General features: G+C 40.4%; 1 long non-coding RNA gene across 1 annotated transcript in view; it reads left to right on the top strand.

Moving 5' to 3' along the window:
- LOC113476391 overlaps nt 1-19413 on the top strand; it is a 795003-nt gene extending 775590 nt beyond the window's left edge. Inside the window, exon 3 of the long non-coding RNA XR_003397721.1 lies at nt 19375-19413. This is a non-coding gene — a long non-coding RNA (uncharacterized LOC113476391). The remainder of the gene's footprint in view (nt 1-19374) is intronic.
- The last annotated feature ends 7395 nt before the right edge of the window (nt 19414-26808 follow it).

The raw sequence follows: 26808 nt of genomic DNA on the forward strand, positions 1-26808 counted from the left end.
CCAAGCAGTGATTTATTTTGCCTATACATTTTTAACAAATGCATTTCTTAGCAGAATTTCTCATGGTTTTTGGGAGATAGAAGAAAAAGATCTGAGGAATGTCTCTAGTATTTTTCTTCTTTATATTCTTTCTAGAAAATAGAATTACCTGCTTTTTGTATCCACAGCCACAACTTTCCCTATGCTGTTAGGAAGATCCTTTGCTTCTTAGACCCAAAGCCCTTTGCAAGCACTGTAGACATTGGCTTTCCCAATATGCAGCTAAGGCGGAGACTTACATCAGGACCGCAGTGATGAAGCAAGGCAAAGCTAATATTCATGGGCCAAAAGAAGGATCCAAACAAGCCTTTACCTAGTATGGAGGAGATTTGGATTTCAGGGGGTTTAGCCTGTCCCCCAGTGCTCTCCTACCAACATGGTTGATGCAGCAAACTGGTGTGGGAATGGAAACCATCTAACCTGGCCACTTTGTGACTGGAAGACCTTACAAAAGGCCACCAGCTGTATGGTATGTACTACACAGAGTGTATATATGTTGGTTATCTCTTGCAGTACGTGCTTGTCTGTCTCAACACCTTCTGGTTACACCTGGTCCCCTTCCCAGACAGGGAGTTATGCACAGGCTCTTGCATTAATTAATGTTGTCACACAGCTGCCCCTTCCTCCCAGTAAATTCCCCAGAGGAAGGCTGCAAGCAGCCTGGAGCTTCGATCACAATGTCTTCACTGATGAGTTACCCAGACAAAATGAGCTGTGCTCTCCGTCCCATTTCTCAAAAAATTGGTGTCTGTGTCCCAGAATGAATGTGTCCAAGAGCCTTTTTCATTAGCAACATAAATACAGGGAAGGCAGAAATTCAATTCTTCCTGCTCCCTGCAGGTCTCTGGCATTGAGGAATAAGGTGTATTAGCAGAAGAGCAGAGACAAGCTGCACCACTGTTGCCTGTGGTCTTTCTGGGTTAACAAAGAAGAGCTGGAGCCCTCAAGGCTGGTCTGGCAACATTTGCTGTTATTAGCTGATGTATCAGTCAGGGAGAAAAGTGAATGGACAGAACAAGTACTATTTCTAAATAGAGTAATGCTCCTTTGGGTAGTGACTGACACTGGGAAGTGATTGGCAAAGTCCTTTTTAATGATGATCCTCAGCCTGATAAAGACAGCAAGAGGATCTCCCACTGATGCCAAGCAGAAATTTGCACAGAGATCAAGGATAGAATAAAGCATTCCTGCAGTGAGCAAACTCTGAAAATATTTGTGTGATTTCTAACGTTCCACTTGCTGCAATGGAGAATATCCTTTGCAGTGCTTCATCCTACTTTTTCTTCCTTTGCAATCTGACTTGATTTCCCATGTCTCTTTCTTTTTTACCCCACTTTTCAGAGTCTCCCTGGCTGCCCCACATAGCAATGAAGTCAGTACAGAGCTTTTATTAATATTATTGTCTAGATTTTACATTAGGCTTTACAATTATTAGTCAGCTCGAGGTCTCAAATAGGAAACACATGCCTATGATTACACTTATACTCCTTCGACACTTGTTAGTGCAGGGACCGTGTTTTTGCCCTGTGTCTGCAAGGCACAGTGAATGATAGCAAGTCATATCATAACTACCCTAATGGAGAAAAATAGTGCAGCTACTATCAACAAGGATAGTAATGAGTGGCAGGTGCAGACATCATACAGAGGAGGTGTTTTGGGCTGACTGCAGCAGAAGTAGATAATGCTGCAATAGTGCTTGCATTTGGTAAGTTTTGTTGGCAGATGTGTTGGTGATTTTGAATACACATATATGTATACATTTATAAGCTTATATAGACTTGATTATTCATACTAAGCAGAATAACTGCCAAACATACAGGTAGAGTGAACACCTCAATCTGGACAAATCCTGTTGCCAGGCTTAGGTTTTGATTCCTCATATCGCTAGGTTTTATTATTTGTTTTTACTACTCAACCCTGGATCAAAATAGATATGACACATTCTTCTCATCCCTTCAAAACAGACTGTGATAAAGTGGTGCTTCTGGACTGTATTTCTGGGACAGCACTCTTCAAGCTACAGGCTTTTTGCAGAGAATCATCTCCTACATAAACTAACATGGAACCAAATGCTGACATGTTTTCTTAAACCCAACTTCCTAAAAGCAGTTTAGGTGTCTGACACTACTAAAATCAAAGTAAACTGGTTTTCTGTGTGCTCCTGAGTGTTCATTGTTAAAACAGATGCCTGGGAGATCACTAAAGGGTATTTTTGCAGGGGTAAGGACTGACTAGACTAATTTAGGATTTGCTTTATTTCACATTTGTTGCCTTTAAGTCACCAACTTCAATCTATTCCCACTGTGATTGCTTTCTCCTTCAAAGCTCACTTCTCTCCGCCAAAATCTTTCTAGCATTACGTTATTACTTGTTTCCAACTTGCCTAAAATTTCTGAAGTTTAAATGGATGCAGTTCAGTTTCAGAATTCAGACAATAAAAAGCATAACCAATGAGCAAGAAAAGCAATGTTATCTGCCCTTGGTGTGTTGCACGCTGCAGAGGTCAAACTAGATCAAGCTCAGTTCACAATAATATATACTCTTGTCAGTACACCCACGAGAACTCCATTAGGGCTGGCACCAAAGACCAGAAACTTTCTGAGAGTGTTTTGAAAATGGTTTGTGAGCATCGAAGTCCTTCAAACTTCAGCTAGAGTTTCTAAACATGACTTATGTAGGCTTCATAAGAATTTGGCTTTCATGCTAGCAGAATATTCAGAAAGGCCCTTTGTCCTTATACCCGAACAGATTAGAATACAAATGCCTAAAGAATCCTGAAACTAAAGTGAAATCAATATGTCATTAGCCTTGAACAGAGGCATGCAACCTTATATTTGATAATGCAAATAGGTTCATGACTCCAGAAATGGGTAAATGGAAGGAGAAGCACACTGCAGTAAGTAAAGTTTGCAAACACTACAAGTCAGGAGCTGCAGTTTTGCAGCTACTTCCCATGCAATGTGGAGTGGGAGAAACCTGTGTCTCTAGAACAAAATTATACTGGCTTCTTTAAAAAAGTGTAGCTTCTCTACTGCTTTATAGGCTCATATATAAGTCACTGCTTATGGTTCCCTTATGCCTCCTTCATCATTATTGCTTTCTCAGTTTCTTTCTCCTATTCAGTGTTTCACCTGATTTTGTTCTCCCACATATATGTACTTGCATTATCACTGAGTCTCATTTTATTTCCTGATTTTATTAACTTCTAAGAAGGCTTTAACGAGTACAGTGTCTGTCCTTTGTGACTACTGTATGCCCATCAGCTGTCATTACTGGGATCAACAAGGACCTAAATACCTCCATGTTCTCCAGTTTTCTCTGTAATCTTATCTGTAGTTGCAATCGCTATCAGTACATTTCCCAAACTGAGTGCAACAAAGGAAGAGCATCCTAATTGACACTCTTTTTCTTATATTCTTTCTGTATACTAAAAAGACATTCTCGAAGTAGGACAGTTCTTTTCAGTCTGGATCTTTATCTTTGTCAAGGTTGACTATTAAAATGTCACTGCTTTCACATGCTGCCCTTCTCTCTGTACTGGCTGTCAAGTATTTGGAATGTCTATAGAATCCTCCTTAATCCTGTGGTTTTGGAAATCTCTGTTTCCCACACAGTGGTTGAATACTACCAATGACAAGAAACCACCCTACTCCTTGGTTTCATTTTCTTTAACATAACAAACACTTTACTTATCTTTCTGGTACCATTTCAAAAGAAGGTTTAGTCTAGGCAGAAGAAAATCACAGGTGGGTGCACATAGCTGAATTTAGCTGCTGAGGTAAGATTACCCTTCACAAACATTTGCACAGCCCTTAGGAAAAATAGTATCTCAAATTCAAATCAGGTTTAGATCCAACGCAAGCTTTTGGAATGAGAAAGAGTAGCTAGATCAAGATGTCCAAAGAAGGGCAGTGTTTCAGAGAAAATGTCAACTGGGAAGCAGTGGGAAAGTATGACTGAGTGTTTTAGGAGTCATGGCATACAGGCAAGGCTGCTGTGGAAGGGATAAGCAGTATCTTACACTCACTGAGGCCAGAACAAATGGTGATGCCTTAACCTACAGCAAGGAAACAATATGGCAGTACATACTGCTTTTACAGGTACATTAGGCAAACATCTGAGAAAAATTTGGGTATAGCTGTTCTGACCTTGGGGAATTGGGTCTCTGTGTGCCCTCAGTGCTCTAATTCCCATGGCTCTGGGAGATCCTGCCTTGGTGCTGGGAACCAGACACACCAGTGGTGTGCAGGTTGGCACAGGAAGATTTTGACAGTGAGTCCACACTGGGATTCAGCCTAGGAGCCACATTAGCCATGAAGGGCAAAAGATGTCAGTCTTTCTGGCTGTTCATGTCTCGTTCCCTAGGGAGTAGCTGCTCCACAAGGGAAGTGGAAGGGGGGCCTCAGAGCCAGCTGCAGCTTTGCTGAGGCTTATTCTGCTGGCATAGTCTCCGAGTCATCAATGATGCTGGTTTAATTGCATTTACATACTGCGCTATTTCCAAACACCATGCACAACAACCCTAATTTTGCTCTCAACGAGATGCCTTTGAGCTTCACTGATAGTCTAACTTTCTGACAGTCAAAGTTTTAACTCACAAGTGACACACAGCCCTGACCTGACAATGTGCCACTCAGTATTGATCCCATTTCTTTTTCACACCAGATCTCTCTTCCTCTTCAGATTAAATAATACAAGATGTCTCCAGTAGGAGGATTTCATGGCTCTCGGAGAGTAATAATGTGACTGATCTGGTCTCCATCCACAGACCTGATTCTCCCTGTTTAAATGGCAGTGATTTCCTCTCCTGCTCTGTGCACAGAAGGGACATCTGCAACAGACAGCAGAAGAGCAGTGGGACTTGTCTGCACTGCCAGGGAGTAAAGTTCATAATAGTCTAAAAGAGGAATCATTGGTAGGAAGTAGGATAGCAGGGCAAAGGATGAAGTTCAGATTATAGGGAACCTTAAATCATCTCTCTCAAAAAAATGAAGCAAGTACCTCAATGTGTAGGTAAGGACGGAGTCAATTGTTCTGTTATTAATATCATATCACAAGACACAGCACATACCATAACTTAAATTAGAGTTGACCTATAATTTTTATAGTGGAAGGCATTCAGCCATGGTTTAAAGGCCTGACATGATGAAGACTTTATCTGATTTATCATGAAATCGTGATGGTTAATTGCTCTGATAAGTTAAACGTTAGCTTCATTTTTCCATTCCTGGTTTCAGTTTGTAGTCTCTGGGTCTCAATGCAGTTTTGCCCGCTGGATTAGACGATCCATGGTTGTCTGTCAGCTCTTTAAGGAGCAGTTTACAGACTGCCAGCAAGTGTTTCAGCAATGCTGTGGGCTCCCCATGTGGAGGCTGGGTCCAGGGTCTCTCTGCAATGTGTGATTTTCAGAGCTCAAACCACGCTCAGTCTGTGCTGCTAGCTCTCACGGAAGAATCGCTGGTCACCCTTCTTTTCCCTGAATGACCATATGCAGCTCTCATTAAAACCCAATTCATTGACTTGTGAATCTAACACATGCATTTCATTCTCTGACTTTGATTGGTGCCCTCTTATCTATTATTTGCAAACATGGGAGAAACCACTAGGTATTTCTGAAATGTTCACAAATCTCAAAACTTTCAGTCATTGTGTTAGTGCAAATCTTTTTTTTTTTTTTTTCTTAATTAAGTTTTACCCTGTATTCCTTTTTATTACTGTTTAATTCTGGAACAAGAAAAATGCTTAACATCATTTGATAGCTGAACATTGAACATCCAGTTCTATTAATAGACTGAAGTGTTCCTGTTGCTGGGGAAGATTAGTATAACTCTGATGAATGAAAAGCAAATTTTTTAAAAAAACATATTAGCATCAATGAGAATGTTTTTGATTGTTTGCTATAATTGTCCTTTGGTAATGAAAGACAAGGTGAAGTTGTAGAAATAATATGTTCTTAATAAAATTGTAGTAAATTTAAGTGCTTTTGTGTGTGTTTGTAATCACTTCAAGAGACTAGCTACTGGTGTTTTCCCCAGGGCAGTGTTCCTAGATATCATGCAATTCTCATTAATGAGAAGATGTTAAGATAAATAAAGTACACACCTCCTTAATTTCAAGCATAACAGGTATGACTCTCCCTCTTCATTTTGCTGTAAATGAATCCAGAATCTTAGGTAATAATTCTGTGTAATAGATCAAAACCTAAACTAACAAAGGCAGCAAGTATTAACAGAGCTTTGTCTAACCACGAAGAGCAGAGTCAACAGTAGTTTACTGAAATGTGTACTTTGTTTTGCTTTAAAATGAAAAGTAATATAGTTGTATTATATGTTTTCATTATATATCATGAAAATGGTTTAAAGATGCAGCAGCATCTTTGCCAACTGACTCCTGGTGAAAAATGACATAGGTAAAAGAAATTAATATGCAATCTAATTAAAATTCTTAAATAGTCCTGGTGATTTGAAGTCCTGTAATTTTTCATTTCAGTGGCACAGGAATTACAATCTTTTGGTTGATTCTGAAAATATCTCCATAAAATTGTTGTTTGGATGCTCTCCTTATCCTTTATATAACATATTTACTCGGACTCCAGAAAAATCACACTCTTCTAAACTGATCTGGGATTGGCATGACTGAAGCTGACTTTGTCCATGGCCTTAGGTAAACATATATCTCTATTGTATGTCAAATTGAATTTCCCAAACATGTACTCAAAGTCACAAGTGTTTCAAGATTAGCTTCTAAATAAATCTTGGAAGAAAAATACTTGAGCACCAAAAGGCACAAAGTGTATGAAATCTGAAAAATATTCAGAAATGTGCTGTGACCATGTGGCAGGCCAGCATCTATATTTAACTTTAACCCTCCTTCCTTCTATATGAATGTCAAACTACTAATTCTATTGCTATTGTAGAAAAGCCAGATGTAATAAGATAAGCATTGGAAGTTCTCATATAGACATGCATTCAGCACATAATCAGGTTCCTGTTGCTCTAAGTAATGCAGACCAAGTGTTGCACAGTAGCTGCAACATGTTGAACTTGTTTTCAAGACTTTCTAGATTCCTGCCTGCCAGGTCAGGCTCAGAGAGGCATCAAAACCGCAGGGAAATTCAGTTCTCTTGCTGCTGACAGTACTTGTTAATCTTGCTTTACAACACATGATTTTATTTGCTTAACTGCCATGTTTGTCCTTGCCATCACAGAAATTTTGTGCTGTAGAATATTTTTTATATGAGGAAGAAAAACACATCTACTCTCAGACGTACGAAAGCCATTTATGCGGGTTAATGCAGACATCTCCAAAGGTAACCTGTAAACTGGACCGGGTCTCTTCAGTTATGTCTACATCCCCGTTATCTGACACAAAGGGCAGCTGCCCACCTCTGTATGGACAAATTCTTTCCTTTGTGAAACAGAACAGCTGCATCCATAGTGCCTATGGGGAATGACCCTGGCTTGTGTAAGCTCGTAGGCTGTGTCTGGGGACTTCTTGGGTACATGTTAGTTGGCCCCAGGCAGAAAATGCACCAGGAAAAATTTCCACAACGTGTGAAGAATCAACAGCCATAACTTAATAGCACAGATGCAGCCCGAGAGTCCTTTTGTAGTTAATCTGAAGAAATGGGCACTTTGTCATAAACACCAAAAGTAGATTACTCATATCTTTAAACTGCTCATTTGTCTCCATGACTGTAAAAGTGTGAAGAGTAACTAGGAGAGAGACAGGCATCTATATGGTAGAAACCCAAAGGTAGATGAGAATTTCCCTGAAGTGTCTGACAGTTACGCTTCCAACATAATGGCCCGTATTAAAGTCAATGGGACTTATTTAATAGTTTAGTTTTAGGCACATACTTCAAATGTCCTTCTTGCCCGTCAGTGATTTCTAAAATCAAGGCCAATACTTTTAACCATGGTTTCACTGAAGCTGATGGAAAATTCCCACTTTCTTCATTGAAACCTGGATTTCCATGTTAGGGTTCAAGTCTCTAAATAAGAGATGCTTGTTTTAATTGGATTACTTGCCAATGTCTCTGCTGATAGACAGCAGAGACTGACAAAAAACTATTATAATTCTGATGTTCTGGACAGCTCTGCTACTCTAGCTCTCCCCCAGCATCTGAAGAATTGGCAGTTCTTAGAAGAAAGTCCATACTAAATTAGGAAACGTTCCTCTCTGCTCTATATTAACAGCTTGCAAGCAGCAGGAGACCAAGGAGTTTTGCTCTATGAATTATTTTTTAAATTGAGAGAATTAGTACTTTTCTTGTCCTCTATTTTTATTGCAACACTTTTGCCAGGACTCCATATGCCAAGATGTAATTAGTTTTCAGAGAAGACATTTGGAGCTCTGGCACAGACCATGGATAGTTTTAACAGCTTCTTTTCTCTTTCTTCTGAATATTAAGCAGGAGCATATAATTGTCTGTGACTTCTTTCAAGGAATCTCTGGAGTTTAAATAATTTTTCAGAATTAAATAAATTAAAAATAAAAATAAGATTAATGCAAGTTTTATTCAAATAAGATATTTTAGGCACATAAAAAAAAATCAGGAATTCCTACAGTTATGATGGTTCATTTCAGTGAAAATTCAGCCGTATCTTTTAATTATACATATTCATTTTCTCTCTCTTTCTATATAAAGACAAGAAAGACTGAATAAAGACTGCCAGGTGTGTGCACTAGAGAAAAGCTGATTTTCTGAGGGCAAACATGTCTTTTGGTATTCCTTGTCTCTGAAGTGCTTGATATTCCATTAATTTCTCTTTATATTTTGTGAGGTTTTATTTGCTCAGCAATTTAGTGTTAACCAGACATCTGGAGCTAGCACAATATTTGCAGTGAGCTGGAGGATCATTGGAGTAATTTAAAATTTTTGCTGATATCACTAGGTGAAATGCCACCTCTGCCTTTCACATCACCCAGACACTGTGCCTGCTCCGCATGGTATCAGTCTATCAGTCATAACTACACTGCTTCTGAGCTCCTGTAGGCTTGCTGATTTTTGCTGGTTTACTTCCCACTGTCTTTTGAGCCTGATCCAAAGGAAGAAAAACCTCTCAGTCATGGTGATATTCTGCTCCCCTTTGCACTGGAACAAGCATGTGGACAGGAGTGAAGTAAATCAGCCTTGGTTCTAAAGAGTCTGGGGATAAATTAATGTTATCTGACTGCACCCACAGACCCACAGACAGAAGCTGCCGGAGGGTATGTTACCAGTGATATGCTGATCGGGGGATCTCCTCGTATGTCCTGTTTGTAAGTGCCTGTCCTTTATATGTAATGGCCCCTCTGACTACAACAGCTCTGTGAATAACTTCTGCAAGCATGTCTGGGTCTTTTTGATGAGTTTCACCTCCCAGTTTTCTGCATGACCTTCATCTCTGTGGGTCTGTGTTCTCAAAGCTGACTGGCCTTTCAAAGTGCCCTTTTCCACACTCCTGATCTGGCTCCTCTGTAAACTCCTCTCCAGGCTCTTGTGCAAATGCAGCTATCAGTGGGACTTGCAATAGCTGCTCTCGATGGCAGTAAACTCCCCTTATAGATTCCCAGCATAAAAGAGATTGCAAAATCTTTTACTTCTGTAAGGCTCTCAGTTATGGTAATGTACATATCATACAGTCCATTATTAGAAGATACTGAGACGTGAGGACACAGGATGGACAAACTGATGACCTTGAGTAGGTCATGCACAGGCATGACATGACACTGCACTGTGCATGGCAATTCTGCAGAAGAGCTCTTAGGATGTGCTGCACCCTGTACAAAGAGCTGATTGTTGAGAGTACATTTCATGTAAGAAAATTTGGCTAAGGTAGGAAGACACACCTGAAAAATATATGTCCTCAGTTAAAATTGAGTGCTTGCATATGTCCAATTTAAAGACTGATTAGGATTTTAAACTAACAAGGGTGAATTGAGCTGAATACATGGAAGACATAACCAAATTCAAATTCTTCCATAAAATACCTGACTGAAATGCTTTGCTGCTTCACTGAACCTTAGCAATGCACCCAGAGGGCATAAAAAACCAAAGGGATCTCAGTTTGCTCAGCAACTAAATATGCAGAGCTATCAAACCAAAAGGATGTCAATGTTCACTGCGCTGGTAACAGACTAATCCGTTGAAAGGCTGGAAGAAATGTGTCTTGGGTCTTACATAATCCAGACAGCTTAGTTTCAAAGGGATGTATTTTTGCATGTCAGAAAGTCAGGCTCTGGCTAATAAGGCGTTTAACATAAATGCCATGGTTTTGACAGAGAAAAAGTGACAAACAAGCAGAATGTGATGCCTCTCCTACCCTCTGGCTCCCCCCAGAGACGTCGTCAAAACCATGCTAATTAGATGCATGTACAAACTTATGTCTCATGCATTTAACAAGCAAAGGTTTGTTTTCTACTAGCTTATTTCACCAAAAAGTTGTGCAAATCCTCCCTTCTTATCAAAGAACAAGGGATGCTAAGAGTGGCTGAGTACCACATGCTGGGGATCGCTTGCCTTCAGCCTTCTGGTGTCGCCCGCCAGCTGACTCCCACAGCCTGAAGAGCTCAGTATGAGGCACCTGCTGTCAGACTCCCTCCATTACTACTAGCCAAAAGTCTTCAAATAAGTGCTGCTTGCTTTCTTCCCCTTTCCTGCATGCACACTCATTCAAGCCCCAAGCCAGAAGGCTAGCTGTCATCACTGGAGCATGATGCTGTGGATAGTACAGTGGGAGGCTTGTGAGAAGCCATGAAAGTTTGGTCAAAACTGTATCTTAATTACAAAATCCAGCATAAGCCAGCTGGAGGTTGCTAACACACCCAACTTCCCACAAGTCCCCTCCTCCTACTTACATTCAACATTTCTGTTCATCCTCATCCTCTGCATGTCTAAAGGGGGGCTTCCTACAATCGCTTCATCCGTTCTCCAGGCTGTTGGGATCACCTCTAGATAGATCCTCCATTCTTCCTTAATTTTATTCTCTGCATTCTTGTAGAAGATGTCATTTTTTTCCCCTGAGGATGACCAAATCCAGTTCTTCCAATGAGGTGTCTGTTCTTCAAACTCACAATCCCAGAACAAAGGTAATATCAGAATCAAACTGGAGGTCTTTCTTTTTATATTTCAGTGCCTTAAATCACTTGGCTATGTCTCAAACAGCAAAGTTCTCATAGTGAAGGTTAGCCTGGAAATGTATTTTTAAATGTGGAGGGAAAAAGTCTGGATGCAAACACCACTGTGTTTATTATAAAACTTTCCTTTGCTGGACCGATAAACACAAGTAAATGTTTTCTAGGTCATGCTCCAGTATTGGCTTATCTTTCCTCCTAGTTATAAGATCGTGAATGGGGAAGAATAATCAGTGGTTTTCTGCATTTGAACTCACCTTCCTAAACATGGAAATGTCAGAAGGAGATGCAGAAAGTTGATGCATTTTTGTTCGTTTTGTAGTTGTAACAAGATCTTGGAAAATTTGTTGTTTCCTTCAAAATTACTTTATCTTTGGCCACGAGGTGCAGCATAGTGATCTCCAGACATTTTCATAGAAAACTTTATATGATGGGAAAAATGGTGTGGAGGTATCAGAAAAAAAATCAACTACAAAATATTTGGGTTTGTCTGCATAAGAAGTTTGACATATATTTACATCAAAGTATCTAGTTTAGGAGTCTACTCATCCTACAGAGAAACTTTCTGAAAGTTCCTTTTTCTTTCCATTGCCTATGAGGGATGCCAGTGTATCACTTAAATTTAGGTGAGGCAAACCATACTCGTTTGTTCTCTGAAAAGAGCCATGATTTGCTCTGAAGATGGATGTGGGGCAGAGATTGATGCTGACCCTCTTAAGAAGCGGCTTTCTGACCATATTTTACTTTTTAGATCTCTTTTTCCCTGTCTTGCCTGTAAAAATAAGTCACTTCTCAGTAATTTATGCAGCGAGTTCAGTAACCGCTCTGTGCTGTCAAGCAATGTGTCTCAGACATACCCTGTATTCAACTCCCTAAATGACATTTTGCTTGGAGTAACAAGGATGACATCAATTCGCAGATTACATGCAGTCACATTTCCCAAGTAACAAGGTCTTTAGATTATACGATCCCCAGGGTAGGATCCAGCACTTCCTGGACAAATGTTTTTATGTGCTGTGGCAGTCTACTGACACATTTGGTGTCAAACAGTCTCTGAGCGCATACACCACCTTGTATTGATCCCAGACTCACCACTATCTCTAGAGAGCATAAGCTTCATCCAAGAAACAGAAAAAAATAACAAAGAAAACAAATTAATAAAGAAAGGTCCTTCTGCCAATGAAAAATAAAATCCTATAATTAGGAGAAAGCAGAACAAGCTTAGAGCTGTGTTTGTACCAAGAAACATGGACTTTGAGAGCAAATAAATGAAGAGCCACATTTTTCAGAAGCAGCCTATTAAACCGTTGGCAAAATTTTAATTCCATGCAAGCCCTTCTATTTTTCAATATTTTTGCAAATTCAGTTTCAGAAGCTACACTTTATCTAAAAGCAAACTGGGAAAACTTTCCAGTGGAAACCATGAACGTGTCAGACAGCCATAGTATAGGTACTGCAGTGCTCTCTGCTATCACCACGGCAGGCAGGAATTTTGTTGCCTTACAACCCACATGTTTCCACTTTGAAACAAGAATCGGAGGGAGTGAGGACCATGACCATGAGGACCATGAATTCCATCAACCCTGTGTATATTATCGAAGTCCCTGATGAATAATTAGCACCTGTTTGCAAATCCCATATTCAGGATCATTAATGCATTTGCTGTTGTCGTTTGAATGGCTATATTTAGACTCCAAAGTCATCCTTCACTCCAAAACAATGGAATTCACAATGAGTTTCTTGACTAAGCTCGAAAAAGCTCTTACATTTTTTTATGGTTTGCCATATTTCTATATTACACTATCAGAATATCCAAGGGTAAACTATCAAGGTCTGAATCCCCTGACAGAGCACAGTAATAAATTTAGTGGAGCTACTGTAATTGCTTTTCCCCAAAATGCCAGTGAATATGATGAATATGGTAACTCTTCTTACTGACATCTTACCATTTCCGAGAAAGATCCATCATATGCAGATACTAATTTGTTAATTGTCATACAGTCAAAGGCATGCAAATGACGTACAAAGTGGATCTATTAAAGACTATTGACATGCAAATGTTATTTTCTTTCAAGTCTGAAGGGAACAAGAGAACATTCAGCTCTTTCCAGCTCTAGTGTAGAATAAGAGTTCATTACCTTTGAAAATAAATTTTAAAAGGAATCTGAAAATGGGTTTCTAAAGGTAAAAGTAAAAATTTGTGCTGCTAGCTGTTGGAGAACTTTTCTGCTGAAATGACCTTCCAATTGAAAATTACATTTCTGAAAAACGTTTTGCAGCCTGATTGCTGTGGAAGTGAAGATGGCAGGTGCCTGGCACCTGCCTGCAAATGTCTCAGCAATTTACTGTCAGGAAGTGACATGGACAGAAGTTCTTGAACAGTTTTTGCTTTGGTGCCTTTGGCATCTCAGCATGTTCTGCCTCCTTGTCAACTCCAGTCCAGAAGAACGGAGGACTCTATCTCTTCCCTCTGGTTTCTCTGCAAGTGGTAACGTCATTTTTCATCCTATCTGTTTGCATGGCAAAAAAACTCTTGTGCATTTGACTTATTAATTTGACAAAAGCTGGAGGGAAATAAAAAGTGTCTATTTTGTGCTTTTGGGAAGATGTGTTTTTGAAATTCCTTACCATTTTGTATTGTGGCCAGCTTCTGTCCTCAGCATAATCCACTGCATTCTACTTTATGTTTGTGTACTATCACACAGTCAAACAAAGTTTTTAAGCAGGAACTGATGATCCGGTATGTTCAAGTTTAAAGTCCTCCAAAGGAACGACTAAAGGTAGGCTCTCAGAACTTATTGGAAAAGTGAAAAATCACTGCCCTCTAAAGGCATCTCAGATACTAAAAATGGAAGCAGTTGAAATCACTAGTCACTTGAAAGTCTTACTGTCGATATTTCAACTCAAATAGAAATATTTTTACTGAGCATGTGGAAAAGGATGTTCTAGTTGATCTAATGCACAAAGATTTTTCAAAAGCTTTTGGCAAAGTTGAAAGATTAGGAAAGGAACTAAGATGCCATAGAGTAAGTAGGAGGGTCACCTTAATGATTAAGAATTCCTTAAGGACAGGAAACAGTAGGAATAAATGGTTAGTTTTCACAATGCAGGCTTATCTGTGGATTCCCAGAGAGACCCGTGCTCAAATTTGAACTGCCTAACATCTTCTCAAATGGTCCAGAATAAGAGATGAATAATGAGATTATAGTATTCGCTGAAATAACTTTTGATGTGATAAAATTACTTACAGTAGTCGCATCTTGAACTGCTTGAGAAGAGCGCAAAAATTTCTGAAAAATCCCAAGTGGTTGGGTGATTGCATGAAAAAAATTATTCCAAGCACAAATACTGGCTGGGCGATGAGTGGATTGAGAGCAGTTCTGCAGAATTAGTGGATGGAAAACTGAATAAGAGCCAGCAGTGTGTGCTCTTAGCCTAGAAAGCCAACAACATCCTGGGCTGCATCAAGAGCAGTGTGGCCAGCAGGTGGAGGAAGGGGATTCTCCCCCTCTGCTCTCATGAGACCCCACCTGCAGTGCTGTGTCCAGCTCTGGGGCCTCCAACACAAGAAGGTCATGGACCTGTTGGAGTGGGTCCAGAGGAGGCCACAAAGATGATCAAGGGGGCTGGAGCACCTCCCCTGTGAGGACAGGCTGAGAGAGTTGGGGGTGTTCAGCCTGGAGAAGAGAAGGTGCCAAGAAGACTTTATAGCAGCCTTCCAGTACTTAAAGGGATCTACATGAAAGATGGGGAGGGACTCTTTATCAGGGAGTGTAGGGATAGGATGAGGGGTAACAGTTTTAAACTGAAAGAGGGTAGATTTAGATTAGATGTAAGGAAGAAATTATTTACTATGAGGGTGGTGAGACATGGGCACAGGTTACCCAGAGAAGCTGTGGCTGCCCCTTCCCTGGCAGTGTTCAAGGCCAGGTTGGACGGGGCTTTGGGCAACCTGGGCTGGTGGAAGGTGTCCCTGCCCATGGCAGGGGGTTGGAACTAGATGATCTTCCGACTCAAACCACTCTGTGATTCTATGATTCTATGAATAGTTCAATGTCTCTAAATACAAAGGAGAAAATAACTCTACATAAACCAGCTTGATCTGTCAGTACATAGTGGCAAGTTCTTGTCCAGCTATTGAAATTCAGGAAATAAAATTTGAGCTCCCTGTAGATCATCTTATAAATATGTGGTCTCAGTGCTTGACAGTATTCAAAAGATAAGAGAGCATTATGAGTTTGTAGGAAATTGAGAAATAATATGCTGCTGTGTAAAACCACAGAGCAAAAACTCTTCTTATATATTGTCCTAATCATTCCTGGATGTAACAGAAGTACAAAAGGTTCTGAGAAAGACAAGAAGAATCAAAGGAACTAAGAATCCCCAAGGTAATGTTGGTAGTCTTAAAATAAACAAAGGCCAATATTTACAAGATGCATAATTAAAGCATGAATCTTGTAGCCACAGAATACAGAATGGAGGTTTATAGTTAGTGTGAAATAATGACAATGCAGATTCAGAGGAGTGTTCTGACAAAGATAATTGCATGTTAGCCCCTAGGTCAGGATATCCTGCAGTTGCTGACTGTCTGAGAATGTATCAGAGAAGAATCATTATTTTCAACATTTTTTTATGCAGTATAGGGTCAGTACTTCCCAGCAGGGTATGCAAAATTGAATTTTCCTTCCCCCAGAATGAGGGTGAAGGGACCAGGCTAGGCTGGAGTGTGCAAGAGAACAGTGTCAGTCTTGCCTCCCCTAGAGGGCTGGCAGGCATGGAGAGGCAGTCACACACAGCTCTCCAGAGTGGTGGGAACATTGCCTTCACTTCATTTTGCTGGCTTATGAAATGTCCTCTTTGGTATTGAACCACATCTTGGGCTAAATGGATTTCTGATTTGGCTTCATCTGGTTTTCCTTACACCTACTCCTGTGGACAATGGCATAAGACTTTTATCGATGTATTCATCCCTCCTGTCCTCAAATGATGGGCTTCTGAATAATTTCCTCACCTCTATCACTGTTGGATCAAGTGACTGAGGTGTGTCATTTTTTATGTAAGTTTCTTCATGTGCTCACCCATAAGATGAGGAGTCTTGAGTCAACAGTAATTTCAATGTCAGTGAAGCTGAGCTATGTTTGGGAAGTTAGTAGAGACTACATAAAAAAGTAAAGCTCAGACCTTTTGGGAAAAGTTCGGGGTAGATATATGGGGTCCTGGAGCAAAGGACCCATGGATCCAAGTACTGGAGGTTTCTTATTACAAAGGCATTTTACCTCAAGTTCAGAACTAGACAGTACTTTTGAAGTGGGTCTCCTGCTTGTCTCTATTTTGCTGGGCCTTTGCTTGCACTGTCAGGCAATAGATTCCTAGAACCACCTGAAAAGACCCATTGTCATGCCCCAGTATGGACAAGGAAGTGCAGAAGCAGTGAGACCACTTTGCAGCACAGGAAGAGGGGAGAACATTTACACTTGTGTGCATACACAGGTGATCATTCCTTGGACAGACTGAACGGTATTTTGGATCCCCTTTCCCAATCTGAGAAAAGATCCAGATCAAAGAACAGCACACGAAGTCTTTACAGCCAAGGAGGAAAATGTGGAATCTCAGTCTGTCTAACTAAAGTATGTGTTTTTTTTCTGATTCAAGTGGTAATGATAAATTTAGCAGGTGATGAAACTAATTCAGTACCTCATATAAATGGCCGACTTCTCTGACACTAACAACATATAGTAATTTGCTTTAATCTTGTGATTCAGATATTATATCCAGTTTATTTTCAATAATAAAGTCTCTTCTACTTCAGTCCGAGCTAATTTAAATGTTGGAGGTTTTTTTCCCAGCTGTCCTTGAATCCTTTACACTGAATCCTGAACTAATACAATGGGAAAAATTAAAGGTATTTTTTCTATCGAAAGAACATGAACTAGATCTAAGATTTTGAATGATCAGGGTTGCGTTGGCCCAGGGAAATTCATTTGACTGAATAACTACAACTTCCATGCCAAACATTTCTCTACTACTTATGAAAAAAATATTAAACTAATCCCTTTGAAACAGGCTTTAAAAAGCTTCCATTAGTCATTAAACTCTTTCAATGCCTCATTAATTCTAGCAGTATAATCTGGTTTTGATTAACCAGGTTGTTAAGCATCCACTGTCAAATACTGATAAAGAGGAAGAATTTGCTTTGCAGATAACAGGCATGTAATTATGTGTCTCATCACAGCTGATAAAGTGGGAGAAATTACCTTCAGCCCCACAGAAGTCACCCCAGCAGAGTTACTACTAAGTAATCTGACTACATGTTCACATCTGTAAGGTACACATCCACATGTCTCAGGAGCCTTTGATGCTTCACTACCACTTTGGGAATGTTCAGACTGAATCTCAAGACTTGTGGGAAGGAAACTGAAGAAGTTTAATTGATTGATCTAAATTACTATAGACCTGTACTGGAAATACACTTGGAAAAGTTTTAAGAATGGTTGACAGTGCCTGAGTTTCATGCATGAATTCCCAGATTGAGCTAAACTGTAAGCATAAATTTAAATGGACATTTTTACTTAGAATATTGAAAAATCATTTTAGTGAGATGAATACAGCTTTTACTATAGACATAAGGGAGGGTGATAGTTTTTTAAGCATTTAAATATCTGAAGCTCTAACTAGAAGCTGAGCATAAGCTCACAGGAAGTTCTGAAAATTATGCAGGATATCAGCATCTTTAAATGTTTAGAAGTTGAATACAACGTCTCAGGTTCATGGAAAATAATGGACTTGATTGCGTTAGAGGATTTCCACTGCAAAATGAAGTTCTGTGCAAGAATATCAGACAGCTTGGATTTCTTTCATAGCTGATGTCATGCTTCACTGCAGCTATACTTCATAGGTGACTGATAAATCTCAGTGAATGTTTTCCCTTTGAAAATTTTATACTGCTGATTCACTTTCATTAAATATGGAAGTATATTAGAACTTTATTATCAGTCTCAGTAAAATCCTTAATTAAAAAGTCAGATGGCTGCCTGCCTGGTTGAAAAAACGGAGGAGCCAATACTAATTTATGTACACTGTAAAACAGGCATAATTATGCTGCTGGTAGACTTGCAGATGGTTAGCGCTGAGAGCACAAAAAAAAAAAAAAAAAGGGTCAAAGCATAGCCACAGCTCACATCTTTCTAACCAAATGTTCACCAGTCCCCTCTTCTAGACACATATTTTCTGTGAAGTTTTTGAGGACAAAAATGCTTACAGCTTAGAGCTGTGGAGCTTTTAAATGGTTCTGTTCATAGGATAAATGATGTAACTTCAAAGATTTTTTGCCCCAGTCACAAAGGCTGTACTACACTGAAAGCTGTATTTCCAGCAGTAGAAGTCCCAGTATGGACTTTGTTATTATGATGTTCCTATGCTTCATGCTAGAAAAGGTGTTGTCAAATAAGAGAAAAATCTCTTATAGGTTGAGATACCTCCATACCTCAACCTCTTACAGGTTGAGATACCTCCATATACCTCCATTTTCTCTATATGGAAAAATTGCCACTGTGAGCAGATGTGAACTCATCCAAGGGCAAACTAATATCTAATATCTAGACAAACTGGACTGGTCTTGTACTATACCATCTCCTTAGATGAATGGACTTTTGACTCTTGAATCTTGGCCAATTCCCACCAAGTCAGGGCTTTTCTATGGAGGAGCTGTAGGGGTAGGGTTTCTTTAAGTGGACATGTGGCTCTCATGGAAGCTTTCTGTTAGAGATTCTGCTCCGTGGAAGGGTGAGTTGTGGTCTATAGGAAGGGCTTGTAAGGCAGAAGACACTATGTCCAGTCTGCCTAACTATGTTAGGGGAAACAAGGAAGAAAACCAACATCTCCAACAGCTGGCTTAGTGGGGGACATTATTTCCCTTCCTTCCCAACTCCTTCTAATGTCAGTAAGTTTTAAAAACAGCTCAGCTAATTCAGGGTGATTCTGATACTATTACAGTAAAGTCTGCAATCCTGATGTACTCTGTGGCTCTCATAAAGTTGTGACTATGTATGACAGGTGCACCCACCTGGATGAAGACAGGCCTTCCTGACAGCTCAGACACAGTGCCTGTTGATTTCTTTTTCTGTGCCCTTGTTCTCAGGGTTTTATGGTAGTTGGGGCCCTCAGCCAGTAAGGGCTGATATCGACCACAGAACAGATTTGGCTGGGGTATTAATGGAGTCCCCTGGGGGACCCATTTTGAGCTTGTCCCCTTTGGAGAGTGTGCTGCAGTTGAGGACTCCCCTTGGGTTGGGACACTGCCCAAGGCAACTCCTTGAGATTGAGGCCCCCCACTTTTTAGGTGAGTGATTAAGCATTTTGGATTGTCTGTTAAATCCTAGGAGTTTATTGAATTTTGTGCAGTGATAGCTTTTTCCTCTCATGGACTTCTGGCTCTGCTGTTTATGAATAACTGCTGGAGTGTTAATTGATTCTATCTAAAATAAATTTTATTTTAATTATTGCCTGTTTATTTTGAGATCCTCTGCAACACTGTGACAGGTTTGATGCAAGAGCAATTTGTAGCTGAGAGGGATCCTGGTTGATTATGAGAAAGTTCCAGTGCATGACTATGCAACCAACAGGAGCACTACTGTTAACAAAAAAAATCTATTTGATAATTCTACTTTTTAAAACGTCAAACATAAACTGTTGCTCTCAGAGTAAGCTGTGTCTTATAAATGATATCATACCTTTTGTCCTCATTAATTTATAAATAACTTCCTAGTTTTCAGCTTCATGGGGCTTTTACTCTGCCTGGATTTACCAGAGGTAGAAGGCGAAAGTTGTATACTGTCAGTACTGCTCAGGTGGTGTGAATGAGAACAATAAGCTTCAACATGCTACAGATAACTCTATAACAGAAAAAAAAAACATTTATTCTCAAATAATTCACAATTAAGCAACGAATAACAGAATCTAAGTGCTGGTGGGTAGGGGAAAGGGTTTTACCATGACTCCAATCATTTACTATCCATCTACTTGGCCTTTTGCACCCAGTCTGGCTTTCCTCTCTGTCTATCCCACTAACATAAGATGCTGTTGAAAACAAGTTCTTTCTCAATCCAAGTGAATGGTTGGTTGGACTCCTGACAAAGTTCCTCGTCCTACAGAGGGAGTACATATAATTAGGTTGGTGGATGGATGTCAGCTTTTATGGTTAGTTTTCAATTACAAAAGCAATTATTACACCTTTGTGTGAAAAGCTGCTTTTCAACCAGCCCCACACAGTGCATGGATGTTATGTCTGCATTAGCCCTGCAGGCAAATACTCCTGATTACACAACTGTTCCTCTCTGTTGCCACCTCTCTTCCACAAGTCCTTCTAAAGCTCACTTCTGACTGGCCTTTACGGCAGTCCAGCAGAGATCCTAGCCATCACAGTCATTTCTGTCAGTGCCTTGTATCCTGTGTTGTAGATTTCACCACCATGCAGAGGATGGTGTTGATAATGATTTTTTTTTTTATTTTATTTTTTTTTATTTTTTATTTTTTTTTTTTGTTGAAGTAAGGAGCCTGGCAAGTAAGTCAATCTTACCACTAAATGCTATCCTCTGAAAGTATGATTCACTAAGTTTATAAATCCATATAAACTTCATAAGGTTCAGTACTGTGCCTACTTCTGGGCTCCTCAATATAGCATGAACATATTGGAGAGAACCCAGCAAAGGGCCATGAAGATGATGAGACAACTGGAGCATCTCTCCTATGAAGAAAGGCTGAAAGAGTAGGGACTGTTCAGCCTAGAGAAGAGAAGGCTCAGGGGGGATCTTATCAATGTCTATAAATACCTGAGGGTGCATAGCAGGACGGAGCCAGGCTCTTTTCAGTGGTGCCCAGTGGACTAGTTACAATGGACATAGACTGAAACACAGGACGTTTGCCCTGAACATCAGGAAACACCTTTTTATTCTGAGGGTGACCAAGCACTGGCACAGGTTGCTCAGGGAGGTTGTGGTGGTTCAATCCCTGGAGATATTCAAAAGCCGACTGGACACAGTACTGGACAACTGGCTCTGTGTAGCCCTGCTTGAGCAGGAGGGTTCAACCAGATGACCTCTGCAGGTCCCTTCCAACCTCAAACATTCTGTGATTCTGTGATTTTGTTCGGGTGAAGTTACAGTTACAAACACAGTCTAGCTTTGGCAGCTAACACCTGGTCTTAACAACTGTTCAGAAAAAGACTAATGCTCAGGCTACTCTATGGTTTCCTTTCACTATTCATTATCATTATGGGAATTACCATTTGAAACATGCAGTGGAAAAGCACATTTTCTGTGTCCAGTACTGTTACCCATACTGGGTATATTCAGATATCCACATTGAGCATCTAAGTGTGTAAGACAAAAGGCAGGTTTGAATCAAGCTTTGCTATTTTCGTGTGTGGTGTTCTGCAATACAGATGCACTTTTAAGTGCAGTATAGCTTTATACTGTAATAGTGTAACAGATTATTTTCTGCTTTTTGGGTTTTTTTGACCCAGCTGAATCAGCTTAGCTCTGGAAGGAACCAGACTCTTTCTGTCTTGGGCATCAACAACAAATCTCTCTTGTTCTGACTGTGCAAATCCAAAACTTACATCATAGCACCCAGGTTTAGAGCAAGGGGAAGATTCTGTGGCAAATCCAAGGGGCTTCCAGAACCACTGTACATCCTCTTTCAATACTGCTAGAATTTGCCATTAACCCCAACTATCTCCTATCTACTGAATGATGAATAGATCCATCCACTGCATACTGCTTAAATTCATCCAGTCCTCTACTTAGGGGTGAAATATCGCAATACACACACATTCACAGTGCTCTCTGAAATGTTAATCTACTTAATCCAATTATATAGAAAGAGATAATGTCATACATACAACTGCTGAGTTTGCAATGGCAGAATGAGGCAAGTGGCAAATCAAAAAGCAGTACCTCTTTTTTTCTGCTGTAGATAGGAGCAACCTGCTGCAGATGCTCAATGGCTTTGATCAGCTGTCATGTCCTTAACTGGGGGAGACAATGTTGGTGTTATTCTTCTTTCTTTGTTCTTCCTTTTTCTTGTGGGGCTGTGATTATTTCTTTTGTTATCTTGTTTGTATTGTCACTATACAGGGGATATTTTATCTATGTTGGCTATATGTTTTTGTCCTCCTTCATATGTCTTCTTTTCTCAGAGTTGTATTACCTTAGTGACAAGTATTTGATAACTTGTGGTGTGTATTTATGCTTCCGTGGGCCACTGGTATCATCTTGTGTTTGTACAATTTGTTCCTCTGTGATCAACCTCTGTTTGTATTCTCCATGGCCCACACACACACTGGGAATTTTATTGAAGGTGATTCTCAGAATATACTCCATTTTCAGACTGGATTCCAAGATTATAGTACCATATGAATTAAGTCTTTCTTTAGTAGTTCCAAGTATAGTTTGGTACCTGCTATTAATTTTCCTACGAGATGTAACTGTAGCTCAATACAGTTGTTGGGGTTTTTTTCCCAAACCAGAACTTTATCTGTTCACCAGAAAGTAGATGAAAAAGAGATCTGAGTTGGAATGGGGGAAGATCCAACTGTATTATTCTTTGGTTTGACAGCAGAGGTAAAATTTTATAGCTCTCTGCTTATGAAAAAATGAAATAATATTATAAGACCAGGCTGTATGGATGCCCATTTTCCACAACCTTCTAAAACTCTTGACAGGTTTATTCAAATTGGCTGAAGGTCTGAAAGGTGGATTGACCCTACAAGATTTCCAGAAATAAGCAATGAAGAAAGAGGAAGGTCTTCAATGTGTTATCCTCTTAGAAACACCAGAAAATCCCTACAGCAATCAATAAAACTACAGGAAGCAAATTTTTGGATCTCCTACCAAAATCTACGGATTTTTATTTTCAGAAAGGTTGTGATTTTTCCTCTTCACCCATCTCAAGGTCAGCAACATTCATACTTCCACACAAAAAAAGAAAGCAGACTTTAAAGGAATCAAAACACAAACTGCTTATCTGACTGTTGAAAATTACACTGCTGTCTGTTTTCATAGAATCATAGAAGGATTTGGGTTGGAAAGGACCTTAATGATCATCTAGTTCCAACCCCCCTGCCATGAGCAGGGACACCTTCCACCAGCCCAGGTTGCCCAAAGCCCCGTCCAACCTGGCCTTGAACACTGCCAGGGAGGGGGCAGCCACAGCTTCTCTGGGCAGCCTGTGCCAGGGCCTCACCACCCTCACAGTGAAGAATATCTTCCTTATATCTAATCTAAATCTACCCTCTTTCAGTTTAAAACCATTACTCTTCATCCTATCACTACACTCTCCGATGCAGAGCCCCTCCTCAGCTTTCCTGTAGCCCCTTTAAGTACTGGAAGGTCACTATAAGGTCTCCCTGGCACCTTCTCTTCTCCAGACTGAACACCCCCAACTCTCTCAGCCTGTCCTCACAGGGGAGGTGCTCCAGCCCCCTTGATCATCTTTGTGGCCTCCTCTGGACCCACTCCAACAGGTCCATGTCCTTCTTGTGTTGAGGCCCCAGAGCTGGACACAGCACTGCAGGTGGGGTCTCATGAGAGCAGAGGGGGAGAATCCCCTTCCTCCACCTGCTGGCCACACTGCTCTTGATGCAGCCCAGGATGTGGTTGGCCATCTGGGCTGTGAGTGCACATTGCTGGCTCATAGTCAGTTTGCCATCCACTAGTAGCCCCAAGTCCTTCTCTGCCAGGCTGTGAAGGGCTGTTTTCCTTCTAGGGCTACACAGTTACATAAAACAACACCATTTTAGGATATTCAGACCCTCCCCGGGCTGCAGGGGGGGTCTCTGCTCCCGCGGGGTCTCTCCAGGGCTGCAGGGGATCCCTGCGCCGGGCCTGCAGCACCTCCTGCCCTCCTCCTCCTCCGGCCTCGGGGTCCCTCTGCTGCTGCTCCCTCCTCGGCTTCCCCCTCCTCTGCCTGGGCCGCCTTTGGCCCTTGCTCCAACCTGGTTTCCCCCGGGCGCCCCCAGCTCGGCTGAGGGGCTCAGCTGTGTCCTGGCTGGGGCCGCTGGAGCCGCCTGGGACCGCCTGGGACCGGCTGTGTCCGGCACGGGGCAGCCCCGGCCTCTCCCCCGGCCCCTGACAGCGCCTGGGCACGGACACCCCACACAATCTCAAATGTAGATGTTTTGATGTGCAATGGATAAAACGATCCATAGTCATCCTTATGCACCCTTGGTGACATCAAGAGGTAAAACTTAATACAATCTTTTTCATAGTTAGCCTGCATGATTAGGAATTTATAGTGAATAGGGATATATTGCAAGAGAAGCTGATGTTTTTATACTCCATTTACCAGAGTAGAGCTGATTAAATAGATTTCAGGACTGAGAGTCTTATATCATGGAATAATTTATTCTGGAACTGGAAAAATCAAGTCAGTGAGCAAGAAAAATCCAAGATGATACTACAACAGATCAGATGATGCCCAGATTCAGCTTTGGTTTATGTCTTTGTGATACATACATTTTCTTTTCAGATCTCAGTGAGCATATTCAGCATTAGTATGAAACTTCATTTTTTATCCTATGTCCATTTCAAACTCCAACCAAAGAAAATGCATCAGTTCAACCAGTCAGCCTAAATTGATAGATATATTCTGCTTCTCTTCAGTACACTTTAAGGAAGACTATTTATCTTTATCTTACATTAAACATATGTGGAACACTTTAAAAAGCACTTTAGAAAGACTAAAAAAATTCAGAACTTAATAACAATGTTTCCTTTATAACTGCTGAGTTTTTTACATGATGGTTTTCACAATTAGGTATACAGCACTTTCAAAGAACATCTCATGAACTTGACTATGTGCTGAGGGACATTACGGGCACTATCCGAACCTAGACTCTTACTTAACATATTTTAATTGGAGTTTTAGTGATTCAGTTATAAATGCAGCTTATTAATTTTCTACCTTAAGGATGAAAACAAGATCTAACCACGAAATATTCTTTAATTCTTCTTGAATTGAATTCGCTTGCTCTGTCCCATTTGGCTAGAAGGAAAAGCTGGCTTGAATCAGACACATTTTCTTTCTGCAGGACCAAATCAATCTTCCTTTACAGAAAACCAGTTTCAAACCCATTAGCAAAGTAATATTGATATATGAAATGTTAAGAAATTTAGCACATAACTAGTAAAATGGTTGTAGTAGGCCTAAGAGTTGTCTGTTTAAGCTAAGGAGTTTCTGAGCTGTAGGAACAAAGAAAAAACCTCTCATAAACATAGATAAAGGCCCCAAGGACAGAAGATGTGGAACCATGGTGACAGAAGATAATGTGCATTGTATGACCCAAAGGATTAGGCCCAGCCCCTGGCAACAGAAGATAACAGACATCCCACTTCAGATAAGGTGGGTGACGAAGGATTTAGTCAGAGGGGTCCGGCTTTTAGGGGCTGGCAATGTCAAAATTGAGGAAAAGGTGACGAGGAAGACTACTGGCCTTCCTCCTGAATACCCCTGAAGACCACCACCTGGAGGCAATGCGCAGGCACAAGAGTGACATGATTGTTTTAAAACTGCTGATAAAGTGTTTTGGACTAACCACGCCTTAATAGTTAATGTGTATGTTTGTGTTGTGCAATCCTATGAATATGTATAAGGTACCCGCATTTAAGTGGTAAATCTGAGGGGCTTGGTGTGCACGCTTGTGGAGGAGCGATCCCCCGTGCACCCAGCACTGCAGTAAAGAATGCCTGCTTTCTAAAGCTCTGATTCTGAGTGTTAGAGAGTTTTTCCTCGACCGGCTTTTCGGTATCAGTATAGGTCACTCAATTTGGTTTTTTGGTTGGAGTTGCTCTTTGAATTTTTCTCTTTGAAGTAACAGTTGAAGTAACAACCTTAGAGTTGGTAAAAAAAACAATGTACCTTTTTTTTACTATGGTATTGTATGCTCATTGCCCAACTAAAAGTTCAAAAGAGACATTCAAGCACATATATATCCTTAAATCAGTTGTTTTGTAGACAACAAGGCTTGATTTCCTATGGTTTTATGTCATTTATGCCCTGCATATTCCTCATTTCAACAACCACTAAACCCAGAAATATTTGTTGTGACCCTCCCTCTGCAAAATTCCACTGTCTCCTCAATATTCACCTTTGATGTCCATAGTGACTTAAGGTCTAACCATATTTCCTAAATACTTCCCACACTCTCCTCAGCTTTCCCCCAGGTTCCCAGAGCCCTGTCATCATGACTCCTACTTTGTTTAACTACCACCTAGGCAAGAATGATAGTATGCACAGAGTTCAATGACCAACATGTTGATTAGCTAACTGGCTACTGTCAGGACACCCAATGGCTTCCAAACACAGTTGCATCAAGAGAATCCCTTTTACTATGCAGCAACGTTTTTCACTAAATTTAGAGGAGCTGAGTATTTCTGTGACATTTCCATCAGACATGGTGAAAATAACAGAAATGGCATTCAAAGGCAGAGCTAAGAATGACATGAGTCTTGTTTTCTCTGGAAATCAGGAAAAAAAAATCCACAAAAAAAAAAAAAAAAAAAAAAAAAAAAAAAAAAAAATTGCCAAATTGCAATAATTTTCTAATGTAAACCAGTATATGCTTCTTTGATGCTACCTGTTTCACTCATGGGACAA

The sequence above is a fragment of the Athene cunicularia genome (assembly GCF_003259725.1).
Source record: "Athene cunicularia isolate RWA chromosome 2 unlocalized genomic scaffold, athCun1 chr2_part1, whole genome shotgun sequence".
Lineage (NCBI taxonomy): Eukaryota > Metazoa > Chordata > Aves > Strigiformes > Strigidae > Athene > Athene cunicularia.